The sequence below is a fragment of the Pteropus vampyrus genome, unplaced genomic scaffold, assembly GCF_000151845.1.
Source record: "Pteropus vampyrus isolate Shadow unplaced genomic scaffold, Pvam_2.0 Scaffold4, whole genome shotgun sequence".
Classification (NCBI taxonomy): domain Eukaryota; kingdom Metazoa; phylum Chordata; class Mammalia; order Chiroptera; family Pteropodidae; genus Pteropus; species Pteropus vampyrus.
Window position 1 is genome coordinate 15,220,437 of NW_011888785.1, and position 15,635 is coordinate 15,236,071.

The following is a 15,635-nucleotide window of genomic DNA, read 5'->3' on the forward strand; positions in this document are numbered from 1 at the left end:
CAGAAACATGAAATCATTTAAAGAATATGGGAATAATAACCAGTATAGGAAAAAGCAAACAAAACCTCTTCTTATGTGTTCTCTGAGATGGTGCTATAGAAATCTGAGAATTTGTAGCATACACTCAAGACTCCCAAGTTTCTGCTGCTGCCTACAACAATACGGAAACTGACATTTTGATTCCTTTTGCATTTTCTTATCTGCTGGTTTAGCGAACGTTCTGTGTATTGAGCTATAGCAAGAAATTCTACTTATCACTGAAAAAGAGAACTGCCATAGGAGATGTCAAATTTATTATATTGTTTTTTGACTTTGATAAGGAAGTCTTTTTGTTTACTTGCATAATTGAAGAATTGAGCAGTCCAGTTAAGAAAAATGCTTAGTTAATAGAAAGTTGTCATCACTTCCGTGCATTAAGTACCATTTTCAAAGAATTAGAATATGACAAAATACATTTAATACTAATACTCATAATTTAATATTTTGTTGATTGAGAAAATATTTTAAGATTTATTTTTATTGTAATCCTTCTAAACAGTTAGCCTGCTATTAGAGAATTATAGTTAATAAAATGATTACTTCATGATAGGTGAAGATCTTATGTCTATTGAAGAAACAAAATCAATTGCATTATGTTTTGGTTAGATATAAAATTTCACTCTTTTAAACTTACATATTATGGAGAAAAAGATTGAGAGTGAAGGGCAAGCGTGAATTCAGATAAAGAATAAAGTAACGAAAAAGAAAAAGAATTATAGGAAGAATAAAACTCTGAAAGTATAAAAATAGAATAGAAAATGACCAAAAATAAATAGAAGAGATTAAATTAAAGAAATAAATTATTTCTTAATTTTAAAATAGCATTAAAAGACCAAAATTAGTGCGGCAAAAAACTTCTGGTTTTCTTGACTAGACAGAAGAAATGAAGTTAAAGGGAAAATTAGAAGAAACACACCTTATACTGCAAAGGAGTAATATAAATTAAAATGAATTTGGCTCCAAAATTGGTAAAAGCTACAACTTCAATATGCTTTATTTTAAATTGAGCCATTGCCCAAAACCTTAATAAACATACATTTGTTTATTCTTTTCATATTATGTCCCCTGTGGGAAACATAACGTAAATTCATCTTGCATGCATCTAGCCTTTGGTCTTATAGTAGAAAAATATGAATAAAAGAGTGGTTACACTTGACATGCAAACAAGATTTTTTGGTCTGTTTCACATGTAAAATTCCTGTTGGTTTTTATTGTTGGCATTATTACGCATGGTATATACCTAGTGCCCATTATCTGGCCACAGAGAAACTTTAAAAAAAAAAATTTATTTTTCAGTTACAGTTGACGTACAATATTATATTAGTTTCAGGTATACAGGGTTACAGAGGAACTTTGGTCTTATGTTAAAACATGAACTGACTTTTTTAAAAATGTGGATAAGTGGTAATCTAGGACATTGTGTTATTTCTCCTTCACATTCCCCACCCCACCCCTCCTGGTTCTTCTTCATGTGAGTACATGTATATTTGCATTTAATTGCATACGTTTATAAAGAACTTAATAAAAATGAAAAGTAATGATAAAAATAAAGGAATGGCAGTGATGAGATTTATGTAGTTCCAGTTGTTTAGTTTTTCTTTTGTTTCTCTTGCCCAAAGAGATACATTAAAATATATATATCTATTACCACGAGCAATGTCAAAGAGTTTACTGCCTATGTTTTCTTTTTAGGAGTTTTATGGTTTTGGTTCTTACATTTAAGCCTTTAATCCATTTTGAGTTTATTTTTATATGTGGCGTAAGGAGGAGGTCTAGTTTTGGGTTTTTTGCATGTGCCTCTCCAGTTTTCCACAACACCATTTATTGAAAATACTGTCTTTAACCATTGTATATTCTTGTCTCCTTTGTCATTGATTAATTGACCACATAGGCTTGGGTTTATTTCTGGGCTCTCTATTCTGTTTCATTGATCTGTGTGTATTTATGCCACTACCATGCTGTTGTGATTACTGTAGCCCTGTAGTATAGTTTGATAACAGGTAGCGTGATACCTCCAACTTTGTTCTTCTTTCTCAAGATTGCCATGGCTGTTTGTGGTCTAACTGCTCATTCCCCCCTCCCTCACAAGATAGATTTTTAAATGACATTTTATGACCAGAAGATGAGAACAAGAGTGTAGTTTATGCCATAGCCAGTAGGCTTGTTGTTAGGATTGGAAGTGATAGAGACCAACTGAAACTACCCCAGGGAAAAAGGATTTTATCGTAAGGGAGCATAGCCCTCCTGAGAATCTTTATATACTTGTCCTACTGGGACAGGAGTTATGGACTCCAGGAGCCTATAAGGAGTGTCTGTGGTCTGTCTCGTACCAGGGAGTTGCCTCTGAGTATCTACCGTCACTGCTTTCTGTGTGTCTTCATACCCAGGCTTCCCTCATAACCTCTGCTTTCACGAGCCCGTTCTGGTCTTCACAGTTCTGGCTCTGAGTGAGGTTTTTGGCATGGTGCTACACACCAGCATGCAACCACTGGTTCTTAGTTCATTTTCCAGGGAGTCTGAGGCATGGTGTGGGGTGGGGGGGAGCTCTAGCCTAGGAAAGACTGGATTTTGGTCCTGGTTTCACATAGTTAAGAAAATTGTTTGACATTTGATTCTTTGTTTTTCTAGCTAAGGTCTGAGTCTTTAAGAAGCAAAATACCATGTTATAAAAACGCAGGTTTAGGTTAATTCTTAAATCATTTTGAAGTTTGACTAAGCATTAGTTTAAAATTGCATGCCAAGACTTAACAGTAGATTTTAGTTATAAAAAGTTGGAGAATTTTCAAGTGTAGCACATCCTAAGAACACCAAAGGAGTTCACAAAGAGTAGGTTGCATGGATGAGCATAATCGGTTTCTGGCCACAGTGAAGTCTTGAGCTCACTCATTTTGGTGGGAAAAACATATTCTTCAGATTGAAAAGTTGAAACATATTATAGAAAATGGATTTTTATTTTAAACCATTGAGCAGAAATGTTGCTTTGCTTCATGATGGCTAGAAGACATCCTAAGTATAATTGACTCACTAGATGATGCTTTTATCAGCAAACCCCAAAGCAGCATCTCTTTGATCCTGAATGGCTTGAGCCCGGGGAAGTGGCAACATGGCAGGGTGGAGGAGGTGGATTGGACAGCTACATGATTCAGCTTCTGACACTCAGGTACCACTCTTCGTGTTCCTACTTTAGGGACACAGGTTATGTGTCCACTTTTCTTTCACTGGGGGACACAGGTTATGTGTCCACTTTTCTTTCTCTGGGGCTTCTAGCATTCTTGAATCGAAAAAGGACAATATTTATTTAGAGCTGAAGAAATTACAGACTTTCAGAGCTATTCCTTTTATTCCTGTCTACTCCTTCTACTCATTTATTCAGTCTTTGAACCTGGATTATATAAGCACTGCTTGGCCACTGTTTGTCTCCAAGGATCACATTACAGCAGTGGTCTTGAACTGAGGACCACCAGTCTTTTATCTTCTAGCAGATATTTGGCAGTTTCTGGACACATTTTCTTTGTCACAGCTGGGGAAGGGTGTTGCTACTGGCATCTAATAGTTAGAGGTCATAAATGCTGTTAAATATTCTACAATGCTTGGGACAGCTCCCCACAACAAAAAGGAAATTTTAAATGTCGGTAGTGCTGAGGTTCTGAAGCCCTGCATTTGAAAAAGGCACTAATGAACATCAGTGCTTAAGAAACAAAGAATAACAAAAGCATGTGGCATAAATCAGGGGAAACATACGGGCCTAACACCATCTAGTATTAGTAAGTTCAACATTCATTAATCAGCGTTTCCAATGTTGGTAGTTTCCTTATCATCAGTGGCTGAGAAAAAGAAAACCCAGAGGAGGGATAACTTTTTTCCTGAATGTTTTAATTGGGAGCAAGATGAGATGGCCGAGATGAGTGGAGCTAACGGGAACTGAAAATTTTGGGGTTTCCTTAGAGTATGGCTCAGAACATCATGGAATCCATGATGATGGTTGAGAGGTAAAAGGTAGTTGAATTTTTGCCTGTTTTTTTATTGAATTTTTAAATTAGTTGTATTTGGACCCTGCTAGGGAATCAAGAGTTAAAAAAAAAAAAAAAAAGACTAAGAGTAAGAAGAAGGCTCAGTGACCTGTCCTTATAAGAGGATACACTTACACTCAAGTGATGAGAGTCTAAAGTAATTCTAGACAACTGATGCCTCAAATTAGAGCTCCCTCCAAATTATAGATGTATTTCCTCGTCTCTACTCTTTATTGTGTATGTCACAATGATTGGTATATAGTATTCTATGGTTGATCTTCTAATGCCTCCATTTATAAAAATGTCTTTAATCCGTATGAAATGTTTATATAAAATTAGCAGTGGAGAAGGACTCTTAAGATTAATTAAGTTGCGTAATACTGAAATCCAAGAATATCGTAGATGGTATAGATAGGTTGAGGCTTCACTCGTTTTTCTACTAATACAGACTTGAATCTTGAAGGTTGATTTCCCTAGTACTTGATCTGATATTAACCAACTCCAATAGGCTTTCCCTTCAAAATGTTTCTGGTGCCCATTTTTACTCTTCATTGTCATTGTTACTATTCCAGTGGTCCATCAATACAGAGCTATATGACTTTTTCCCTCTCTTTCGAGTTAACCATTTTCTAGTTCATGCCTCTTCCAGTATCACTATGTGCTCAAAATGACCTTAATGTGTACCACATCAAGTCCAGATGTTCCTGCCTGTCTTGTAGAGCCTTCCAGTGTCTGGATCTATTTTACATGTTCATGCTCCAGTATCTTCTAAATGAATGCTGCCTACTTGACCTCAGACAGAGACCGATTGCTTTCCCAGGAAACCTTGCTCATATGTTTTGCCTTCTCTTCTTCTCATTACCTATTTGATATGCACTCATCTTCAGAGGTTAAGCTCAAATCTCATCAGCTCTATAAGAGCATTTCTGGAAACTCGAGTGCTACCACTGATCACTTCTCCCTGGAGAAGTTTGTTTCACCTGGCTGAGCTCTGTGTTCTATCTTGTTTGAGGTGTCTTTGGTTATTTCACATATACATGTCTTCTTTCTTCAATTTTAATGCAAGATCCTTGTGAATAGACCCCACAGCTTGTATATTTCTTTAGTGGTTAGCATACTCCTGACCATGCTGCAGGTGCTTAATAAATGCTTTTTTGGTTGATGGTGTGAGATAGTCTAGTTTTCTAAGAATTACATTGAAAGATATGCACAAATACAGTGACAATTATATAAGAAAAGATTAACTACTACTGATTCTCTTAACATTGGGGTTACGTGGGAAGGGTATGTTTTAAAAATTGTAGCAGAACGTATGCAGAGTGAACTCCCCTCCCTCAGTAGCAGTAGTTCTCAGCTGAGGGCAACGTGTGCAGATATTTTGTAGTTGACAACTGGAAGGATACTACTGGTTTCTAAGGATGCTGCTAAACACCCTAAATGCACAGAATAGTCTCCCACAAGAACGAATTATCTAGCTTCAAATATGCATAACGCCAGAGTTGAGAAACTCCAATCCGTAGCATTGTGTGGACACTACCACCACCATTCTTCACCCCAACGCAGAGGAATGCGAACGTGCAGAAAGTAGTGCATTTTTTTAATATGGAGGAAATGATCACATATTATACACTTCTAAGCAGTGGGAGCTGGAGCTATGTACATAAACCACTATATTTGACAGTTAAAAAAACATGTGATAGTGCTTGTGTAATAAACGGGCACTTTATGTCTTTGTGCCTTTGAGGAGAGAGGACAGTAAGTAGAGTGAATTCTCTTAAGGTTGAATGCCCACATCCCACGTTTTTAGAAAATAAGAGGCATTTGCAAACCCAGAGGATGTATTAGAATATTAGGTCACATTTTTAATAAGTTAGAATTCTTCTGAAAGTATCGAATATTGAAGCATACATTCTCTTTTTCTAAATATTTTAAAAGCTTCTTTAAAGAATATTTGATAATTTTTAAGGTATAAGAATAATATGCTTTCCCTCCTGAAATTAATTTTAGGAAGTATTTTTGTTTCATTCAGTGGCCGAATGGTATATGGAGATGACAGTTCACAGGGACATCCTGGACTGGTCATCTTAACCATTCCCTGCTTGAATTTTCTCATTTTCAAAAGGACTAAGGCTTGATGACCTCTAGCTTTAAAATTCCGTGTTCCTGTAATTTTAGTTTCAAGTAGTAAAAAAGAGATTGTGTATGCAAAGTCTTTGATGATAGAAACTTTGTAAGCATTAATTATTCGTTTGTTTCTTCAAAACTTCAGAAATCTCCCTTTCTACAAAGGCTTACTTCCAATGTTTAAAGAAAGAAAGGAATTCCTGTTATAAGTAGAAGTCATCCCCACCCCCAAACAAAACAAAGGGTCAAATGAAATTTACAGCTGATTTTTAAAATGTCATTGTTAACTAATTTTTAAAAGTTTCCCCACTTTTATATGTTTATACTTAAGTATAAAGAAGATATTTTAATAGTACTAATAATACTGAATTTTTCACACAATTTATGTTGAGCTAGCTGCTTCCAGATCTAAGAAATTTCTGGTTTGTAAGGGTGAAACAAATTTGGAAGCTTTATTAAGGTTTTTAGTTTACTATTTAGTAAGTTATTATACTCTGAAAAAAATGTTTGCTGGCTGGAAAATTAAATGGCACTTTGATAATTCTCTCCTTTTTCTATTCCTAAAATTGGCAGTTCAGATATTTACGACATTGGGGATGTTATAGTATCCCAAGATATGAAGCTTGCTTCTATGGTGTCTCTATTCTGAAGAAACTGGGGTTGGTTTTGGCATATTCCAGCTTCTCAGGGCCTGTTCTAGAACTTGAATAATGGGATTGCCTGAACTGAAGATCCTTTTAGGATGGACTCAAAGATGCTAAGAGCATCCAGCTACAGTTTGGATCTCGTTCCCAGAGTTCATGTTGCTTACAAGAAACAGCAGCATAAGACATAGGATATGCTCATAAAATCGTGCCTTAGGTGACTTTCCATTTAGCAGAGGTTAACTGAGTACCTTCTCAGTGCAAGGCACCCACCAAAGGCAGTATGCAGAGTGGAGAATCAAAATGTGTATTGTTCAGTCCCTGCTTTATCTAAGTGGGGTTATAAATGAGCTTATCATTTAGTAGGAGGAGAGAGGAAACCTGTGCAAACTAATACAAAGAATAAAATAATAAGGACCATTCAAAGGTACAGATATAATTCTTCAAAAGAAGAAATTGTTTAACTGGTGGGAGCAGGAAAGTTGGGCTTCACAGAAGAGGTGAATGATGTGAGCGGAATGGCAGAAGTAGAAATCAACGACATATGTTGCATGACGGATGAGCCCGAGGTGCTGAGTTGACCAGAGCATGAGGAGAAAAGGGGAATAGGAGCGATATGGGTGGGTGGGGTGGGGTCAAAATAATAGCAGAGGGTAAACCCGATTGAAATACAACCTAGAGACAAGCAAACTAGTTAAGAGATGAACCGTTTCCTGGGGAGAGAGAAAAAAAAAAAAATGGTGGCCTAAATTGGAATAGTTGCCTTGAAATGAGAGAAGAGTTTAAATATGAGAAATAATCGAGTGTAATAATTTGCCAATCTGGTTGGGTATGTGGATGAACAGGGTTATAGAGTTAACAAGATGAATTGCAATTTTAAGCTTGAGTGAGAGGATGGTGGAGCGGGTTTAATGGGACACTGACGAATTCCCTTTTGAGCATGTCGAGTGATATGTACTCTCGGGAAATAGCCAAGGCAGAGTTATAGTTGAAGTACAGGAAATCCTGTAACAGTCTTAGGAGACGTAGATCTTTTCGAGTCCCACATTTAGAATACCACTATTTCACATTATGTGTCCCACAAGAGCAGCCCAAAATGCCCCGATGTGAAAACCGAACACATGACTAAGCTTGTATCACCAGCTAAGTGACTTATTCGCTCACGGCAGCCTTCACATCACAGCACAGATGATTGAAATCATGCCGTAGACACAGTTGCCATCTGCAGTCGATCTTCCAGGTCACTGGCAAATAAGACCCTCATGTTAGTCAATGAATGAGCAAGAACTCCCATACTTTGAGGGGAAAAATAACTGAAAATGAAAACTTGAGATTACCTACATTAAGGATTGAAGGAGGAAAATAAAAGGACAGAGGAAGGCAGAGACCAGGGAAGTAGAGGGAGAAATAAAAGAAAACCCAGAGAAGCCACAGGAGGGATGAATTTCAAGGAAAGAAGGCATTTCATTCAACTATCTCAGGGACTACTAAGAGGTTGAAGAGAATGAAGACTGTATTCAGTAGTGGGAAGTTATCAGTCTTCGTTTGAGAGACAAATGTTGCTAGAAGAGAAGGAGGGAAGCCAGATAACAGATAACAAAGGACTGAGAAAGTGTAGCACAGAGTGTAGACTATCATTGAATAATTTGGGAGAACGGAATGTTGCTGGTAGATTGACAACCAGATTGAAGTAAGAAGGGTTTAATATTCCTGTTATCATGCAAAGGAAATAGATGTTTGTAGGTGTATAGATGAGGCAAACGCCTTTGATTTTCTTCTATTGCAAGAAAGGTGTGGCCTTGGGAGCCTTAAGTGAGGGCTGAAGGAAGTGTCTAGAATTAGGCAGAGAGGGTAGGAGAAAGAAAAGCCACATATTGAAGACAGGAGTGGAGGAATTGGCTGTCCTAAGAGGGTCTTGAGTGGGTAGAAGAATCTAAAGCGGTCAGCTTCCTTGGAGTCTCTTAGCTGCAGAAAGACTGACCCTCTTTCATCAATAAATGAAGGCTTTATAATGCACTAAAGTCATGCATCAAGAAAAGCCTCATGCTTGAAAAAAAATAGCTCTAATAAATGAAATAAGACTACAATTCTAAAGAATAAGTCTTCATCACCATAATCTCACAACTAATCTTTAACTGAACACTTAATATGTCCCAAGCCCTAGTTTGCTTTTAGTAAATGGTGTTATCTTCACAGCAGCCCTACTGTATAGGTGAATTTACCTTAAAGTAAGTAGTTCTCTTGTTTTGCATTCTTTATTTAATGTTTAAAAGCTGTGTGTGTGTGTGTGTGTGTGTGTGTGTGTGTGTGTGTGTGTGTGTGTGTACACACAGATAATTTGGGGGTGTATACTAAGAGTAGATTAATTAACTTTGTGTGGACACCTAAAAATTGTTAGGGTGATATTTTATAAAAAGTAAGAACTTCTTTACACAGTCAATCTGTCAAAGTTATTATGCTTATACTGGGCTTAGTAAAAGTTGGGGCAAGCCTTCCATAAAACATAGTTACTATTTGTGAATTCCTTTTTCATCAAAATGTTAACTTAGAGTTGAAATACAGAAGAAGAGATTTGATACAGCATTTTGACATTTGACATTTTAAAGTAATTTTATTAGATCAAGCTATGAATTATTGAAGATTGTTCTACTATAAACAGTTTTTTTCCATTATCTTTCTTTGAATTAGAAACAAGTTTGCATGCCATTTGCCTGGAAGAAGATAAATGTATTGTGCACTAAAATATACAAAGATTTTGGCACCATGTTTTCTCTGCTTTTTATTAATGAATGCTTTTGTTTAGTCTTACATCAGATGAATAAAACAAAGTTGTGTTTTGAATAACTAAAGCCAGGAACAAAATTCTCTGTAACAGTGTTGACAAAATTCACTTGAAAAGTCGAATCCCACTCTGGGTGAGTCATTTTCAATATATTTCTACCCTAGTACACCCAAGATAGGAAGTAGACTCATCAGCTATAGTGGCTCCCCAGAACAGTGATTCCAAAAACTTCCTGAGGGGACAATTTTGCTAACTGCCACATCTTAGTGTTAGCACATCGAAGGTGTCCAAGAACTCACTGTTGATTAATTGGAAGATTCTGAGTGGGGGATAAGGAAGAGGTGTTCAAAAAAGCCCTAGAAGAGATTTTATATTATCGGGTCCTCACCCTTCAGCACTTCTCACCCCATGAGTCAATTCATAATAAAAACAATTCAATACTGTATAAACCAAGTCTAAGGATTAGCCTTTTCAAAAGTGCTCGTCTGTGCTGCCCAAAGAAATAGTTTCTTTAGTTCTTCTAGCAAGCCTGAGTGAATATGTCTTGAGGTGTTCTCTTTATTCTTACAGTTTAAAAGTTGCGTGAACTAAAAGTCAAAACATTCTTTTACAGTGTAAAGAAAAGGTATGTCTCAAGGTCAAGGTAACCAACCACTGTTGCCTTTTCAGGCAGTTAGAATGATGGCTGGCTGCCCACTCACAGAGAGCCAATTCTGTGGTGTGGTTGCCATGTTCCAGGATCCGCCTGGCATTAAAGGCTGGAAGCCTGATTTTATTAGTATACCTAAAGGAATTGAGAGTCCAGGGATGGTGGACTCATGCCAGCCTCACAAGAAACTGAGGTTTGAACCAAAATGTTCATTTACTCTTTTCCAATAAAAGCTATACTTTTCAAGTATACTGGGATTTGCCAACTAAGGCATTGCCTTCCTTGAAGGCTTATCTATGGGAAAGCCAGATTATAGTCAGACGGTTGCATAGTTAATGTGGAACCCATGAAGGGGATTGGCTGATGATGATCTTAATGCCCGATGGCCTCAAGCCCTGTGCTTGGTGTATCCATCTTGACTATAGGGAAGGAAGTTCTGTTTGTTGCACAAACTCCCTCTCTTATGGCAGGGTCCATGCCACACTGCCAAATTGTGTCTTTTCAGACTTCGCTTTAATATAAATAAAATACAGGGGTTTTGTAAAAGTAAATGTGATTAATGACATTGCTCTCTGTTAGTTAGCATCACAGCCTGATCTCTTAGATTTGGGGTGGTCATGGTCTCCTAGGCCTCTTCCTGCTGGTAGCTCATCCTTATCACCTACATTTTGATTTTCCTTACTTCGGTCTTAGAATTTTTCCCTTCATTTTGGTTCAGGGGCTAACATGTTTTCTGCCTCATGTCCTACTCACAGATACTTTTGTGTCTGTTCATTGAAATAACTTCCCAAAAACTATCTCCTAAATATAACTTTTTAGCATATCATTTGATAGTGGTATTTGAAAAAAGTTTGACTAGTTTGTAAGTTGAGTATTTTAGAGTTCCTTATTATTTTATTTACCTCTATTATTAACAAGTACTAAACTATAAATTTTATACTTTGAGGTTTTAAAATTTTGATAGATGATTTTCTTTAGAATGTCTAAAAAATAAGATGTTTATATTTAAGGGTAGAAATGTCCTACTCTTACCAACTCAGTGATCCTTCAGGAAACTGCTATTCTAATTCTAAAAGGCAGATAAATATACTGTATATATGAAAAAGAGAAGTGAAATATCAAAGAATGAGGTCAAAAACTATAATGTTTACAATAAATATATATTTAACAACTCATAATATATAATTTTCTCTCAAATTATTCTGTGAGAATGATTAGAAAAACTTTTTAAAAGATACTATGTGAACTATTGGGTTTAATAGCATTTTAGCATCTCAAAACAAGTCTGCAAAAAACTGTGATCTTACAGAGATACTTGTTATCTGCTCATTTCTCTGTTAAAAGGAGATATGTAGCCAATTTGCTTTTTGATTTACTTCTAAGAAATGTAAACCAGGAGGGCAGAGATTAAATATATATGTATCTATGACTTTAAAAATTGTATAAATATGTTCATTCCTAGGGTTATATTTTTCAAAACTATTGTTCATTATTCAACAAAATTAAAATATTCTAAGTGGAATTCTTTTTTAGGATAGGATATCTTTTTCAAATTAATTTCAGCTGTTGATGATGTTGCCTTTGTTCTTCATTTGAGAGCATTGCTCTGTGTTTACTGTTTCCCATCTTAGTTCCAACGGGTATTCTGCAGACTGATCTTATACTTAAACAACTCCCATATATCATATAATAAGAGGGTGGCTTTAAATAGATTGAAATCCTGTTAATAGCTAAGAAACACTAGTAACTGATATCAGCAGAGATGTGCTTATTAGGCTAAAGTTTAGATCTAACTTTCATATATACTAATTCCAAATGCATAATGTGAAAATCTATAAAATTCTGACATAAGAAAAACTGACATAAATTAAAATGTATGGATAGTTCTTAGAGAATTAGACAAAATCTTTGAAGCACAGATAAACACGCATGGGCTTATTGGTGGTTTGAGATTCAGACTTGGGAGAAATAGCAAGACTGAATGTATGCTGTGGCAGATTAGTTATCTTCTGTTGTTTTGATAATGCCCTGAATCCAAATTGGGGCAGGACTTATCTAGGATGTGATTTAGGGTATGAAGTTATTCCTTTCAGGAAGCTTTCTTTTTGTAGTTCCTTGGCAGTTTCAAACAATGTTAGAAGAATGAAACATGTCGTGTTTAAACATTTTGTGACCTAGTTTTGGCCTAAGTATACTTTTGTAGATACATGGGTTTTAGGCTTTACTCTCACAGCTAAATGAACTCAAATGTATACTGAATGTAAATTGTTTTGAAGGCTATGAATCACAGGTTAATAGATTCTGGACTCGATTTTTCCTTTCATGAGCCAGACATTCCTTGGATTTAAGGGTGGGTTTAAATTAAAGAGTAGCAAATTGTTTCCCTCTTTGGAAATAAGCAAAATCACCCTCTGATAATAAAATATTTCTTTAACATGTCAAGACAGTTATTGAGGAAAGACAGCATGAGGGAAAAAATGGGGATAACTTATTTAGCGGCTTGCTCTTTAGGAAATGGAATATGTTTAATAAAATTTCAATTGCCTTATTATACTGTGTGACTTGAAAATAATGAGACAAAAAAATGAAAAGTGCCATACTAGAACTTATATGACCAAATAAATCTTATCCCACGGGAGGCAGTCCAGTTTTCCTAGCTTTGCTCTAATTGAATGAAACATTTTCAGACTCTTGGAATTGTCTTCATAACTGTTTTATAAGCCAAACCCCAAAATCAACATCTTTACTTTATTATCACACCTCTTTTTGGACCCAAAAGAATATTACTCAGCCTAATCCCCCCACTTAATTTATCAGACTTGGCTCAGACTATTTCTAAAAAAATATAGTGTACTCTCTTGTAGGACAAATGAATACTTTTATTTATTTATTTATTTATTTATTCACTCAACGATCATGGCTGAGGGCCTCCAGTGAGTCAGGTATGTTGTGGTTACATAGGAGGAGTTTTGGCTCTGGCAGTGGGAACGTAGAAGGGAGACAGGTGAGGATGACGGAGGATGTTCACCTGTGAGCAGTCTTTGTGGATGAGTAGGGGAGGTCACCAGATGGACAGAGGAAAGGAGAGCTTTCTAGGCAGAGGTAACAGCTTGTGTCAAGGCATGGCACAAAAATGACGCCCATTTCGGGACTTGCAAATTTTTCAAAATGGATAGAATCTGGTTAAACAATGGGAATGGAGTGGTAATTAGGGGTGATATCATCAGAGTCTTGGTAGACTATGGAATGGAGAATATGGTGGTTAAGAGTGAGGGGTCTGATGCCTGATTATCTGAGCTCGAATCCTGGCTTCTTCATTTACAAGCTTTCTGATGCTGGGCATTCTACCCATCCTCAAACGCCTTAGTTCTTTTTATCCGTAAAAGAGATGATACCTACTTTATAGGGTTAAGAGGTTTAAATATATAAACACTAATAAAGTTCTTAGCACCATGCATGGCACACAGTAAGCACTCAGTAAATGTTAGCATTTTGCACTGCTGCTACTTTGTCCTGTAAATAAAGAGACAACAATGGAAGGATTTTTAAGGAGCAGAGTGTACTTTTTGGCATTGCCACTTCTTTCTTCTTGAAACAGTCTCTTCTCTTGATTTTTTTTTTCAAGACATAATTGACATGCCATACAATTTATCCATTTGAAGTGGGTAATTTAGTGCTTTTAGTATATTCGCAGGGTTGTGCAACCATTACCACAATCCCTGTACCCATCAGTAATCAATCCCATTTCCTTCCAACCCCTACTCTCTCTCACCCCAGGCAACTACTAATACTAGCTGTTTCTGTAGATTTGCCTATTCTGGCTATTTCATATGAATGGAATCATGCAATATTTAGCTTTTTGTGACTGGCTTCTCTCATTTACCGTGTTATCAAGAATCATCCATGTTGTAGTATTTGCCAGTACTTCATTCTTTTTGTGGCTGAATAGTTCACTGTGTGCATAGAACACATTTTATTTATCCATTCATCAGCTGATAGACATTTGGGTTGTTGCCACTTATTGGCTATTTTAATAATGCATCTATGAACATTACAGGTTTTTGTGTGGACATAAGTTTTCATTTCTAATGGACATATGGCAAGGAGTAGAATTGCTGGATCATATGGTAACTCTGTGTTTAACATTTTGAGGCACTGCAGCTCTTTTAGAGTGGCTGCACAATTACATTCCCACTGACAATGTATGAGTGTTTCACTTTCTCTGCATCTTTGCTAACATTTGTTATTGTCTCTAATTTTAGTCATTCTCATATGTATAAAGTGGTATCTCATGGTTCTGATTTGCATTTCTCTAGTGACTAATGATGTCAGCATCCTCTCATACGCTTATTGGCCCTTGTTATATCATTTTTGAAGAAATGTGTATTCAGATCATTTTCCCATTTTTATTTTATTTTACAGTATTTTATTTTCAGCTTTATTAAGGTATAATTGACAACCTTTTGCCCATTTTTAAATTGGGTTATTTATCTTGTTATTATTGAGTTGTAAGAGTTTTTATATATTCTGATTACAAGTCTCTTATCAGATACATGATTTGCAAATAGTTTGACATTCTTTGGATTGTCTTTTCATGTTTTTGATGGGGTTCTTTATAGCACAATGGTTTTAATTTTGGTGAATCCAGTTTGTCTATTTCTTCTGTTGCTTGTGCTTTTGGCGTCATATCTAAGACATCATTGCCTTAGAGTCATGATGATTTACTATTATGTTTTTTCTAAGCCTTATATAGTTTTAGATCTTAAATTTAGGTTTGTGATCCATTCTCAGTTAATTTTTGTGTATGTTGTGAGGTGGGGGTCCAACTTCATTATTTTGCATGTGGCTATCCAGTTATCCTAGCATCATTTGTTTTCTATTCTTTCCCCCATTGAATGGTCTTGACACCCTTGTTGAAAATCAGAGAGCGTTAAAATTAACATGAGAGTTAATTTTCGGACTCTCAATTCTAGTCCATTAATTTATATTTTATGTCAGTACCACACTTTCTTGAGTATTACAGCTTAAAGTAAGTTTTGAAATTTATAAGTGTGAGTCCTCTAACTTTTTCAAAATTATTTTGGCTATTTTGCATTTCTATATGAATTTTAAGATCAGCTTGTCAATTTCTGCTAAAGAGCCTAGGATTCTGATATTGAACTGCATTGAAGCTATAGATCAGTTTTGGGAGTATTGCCTCTTGACAGTATCGAGTCTTTCCAAAATATGAATATGGTTGTCTTTCCATTTATTTAGATCTTTAATTTCTTTTAACATTGTTTGGTAGTTATTCAGTGGACAGTGAACCTTTTGTTGAGTTTATACCTAGTGTTTTGTTATTTTTGATGCTATTATAAATGAAATTATTTTTTTAATTCCCTTGTTTT

The 15,635-nt window shown here is 35.9% G+C and overlaps 1 protein-coding gene and 1 long non-coding RNA gene across 4 annotated transcripts in view; both read left to right on the forward strand.

Annotated features, from left to right (window-relative positions):
- Positions 1-15,635, forward strand: part of CDK6 (cyclin dependent kinase 6) — a 216,966-nt gene that overhangs the window by 32,106 nt on the left and 169,225 nt on the right. The window lies entirely within an intron of this gene.
- LOC111742591 lies at positions 586-4,172 on the forward strand. The gene is made up of 2 exons (XR_002781393.1): positions 586-3,234; positions 3,271-4,172. It is a non-coding gene; the product is annotated as an uncharacterized LOC111742591 (long non-coding RNA).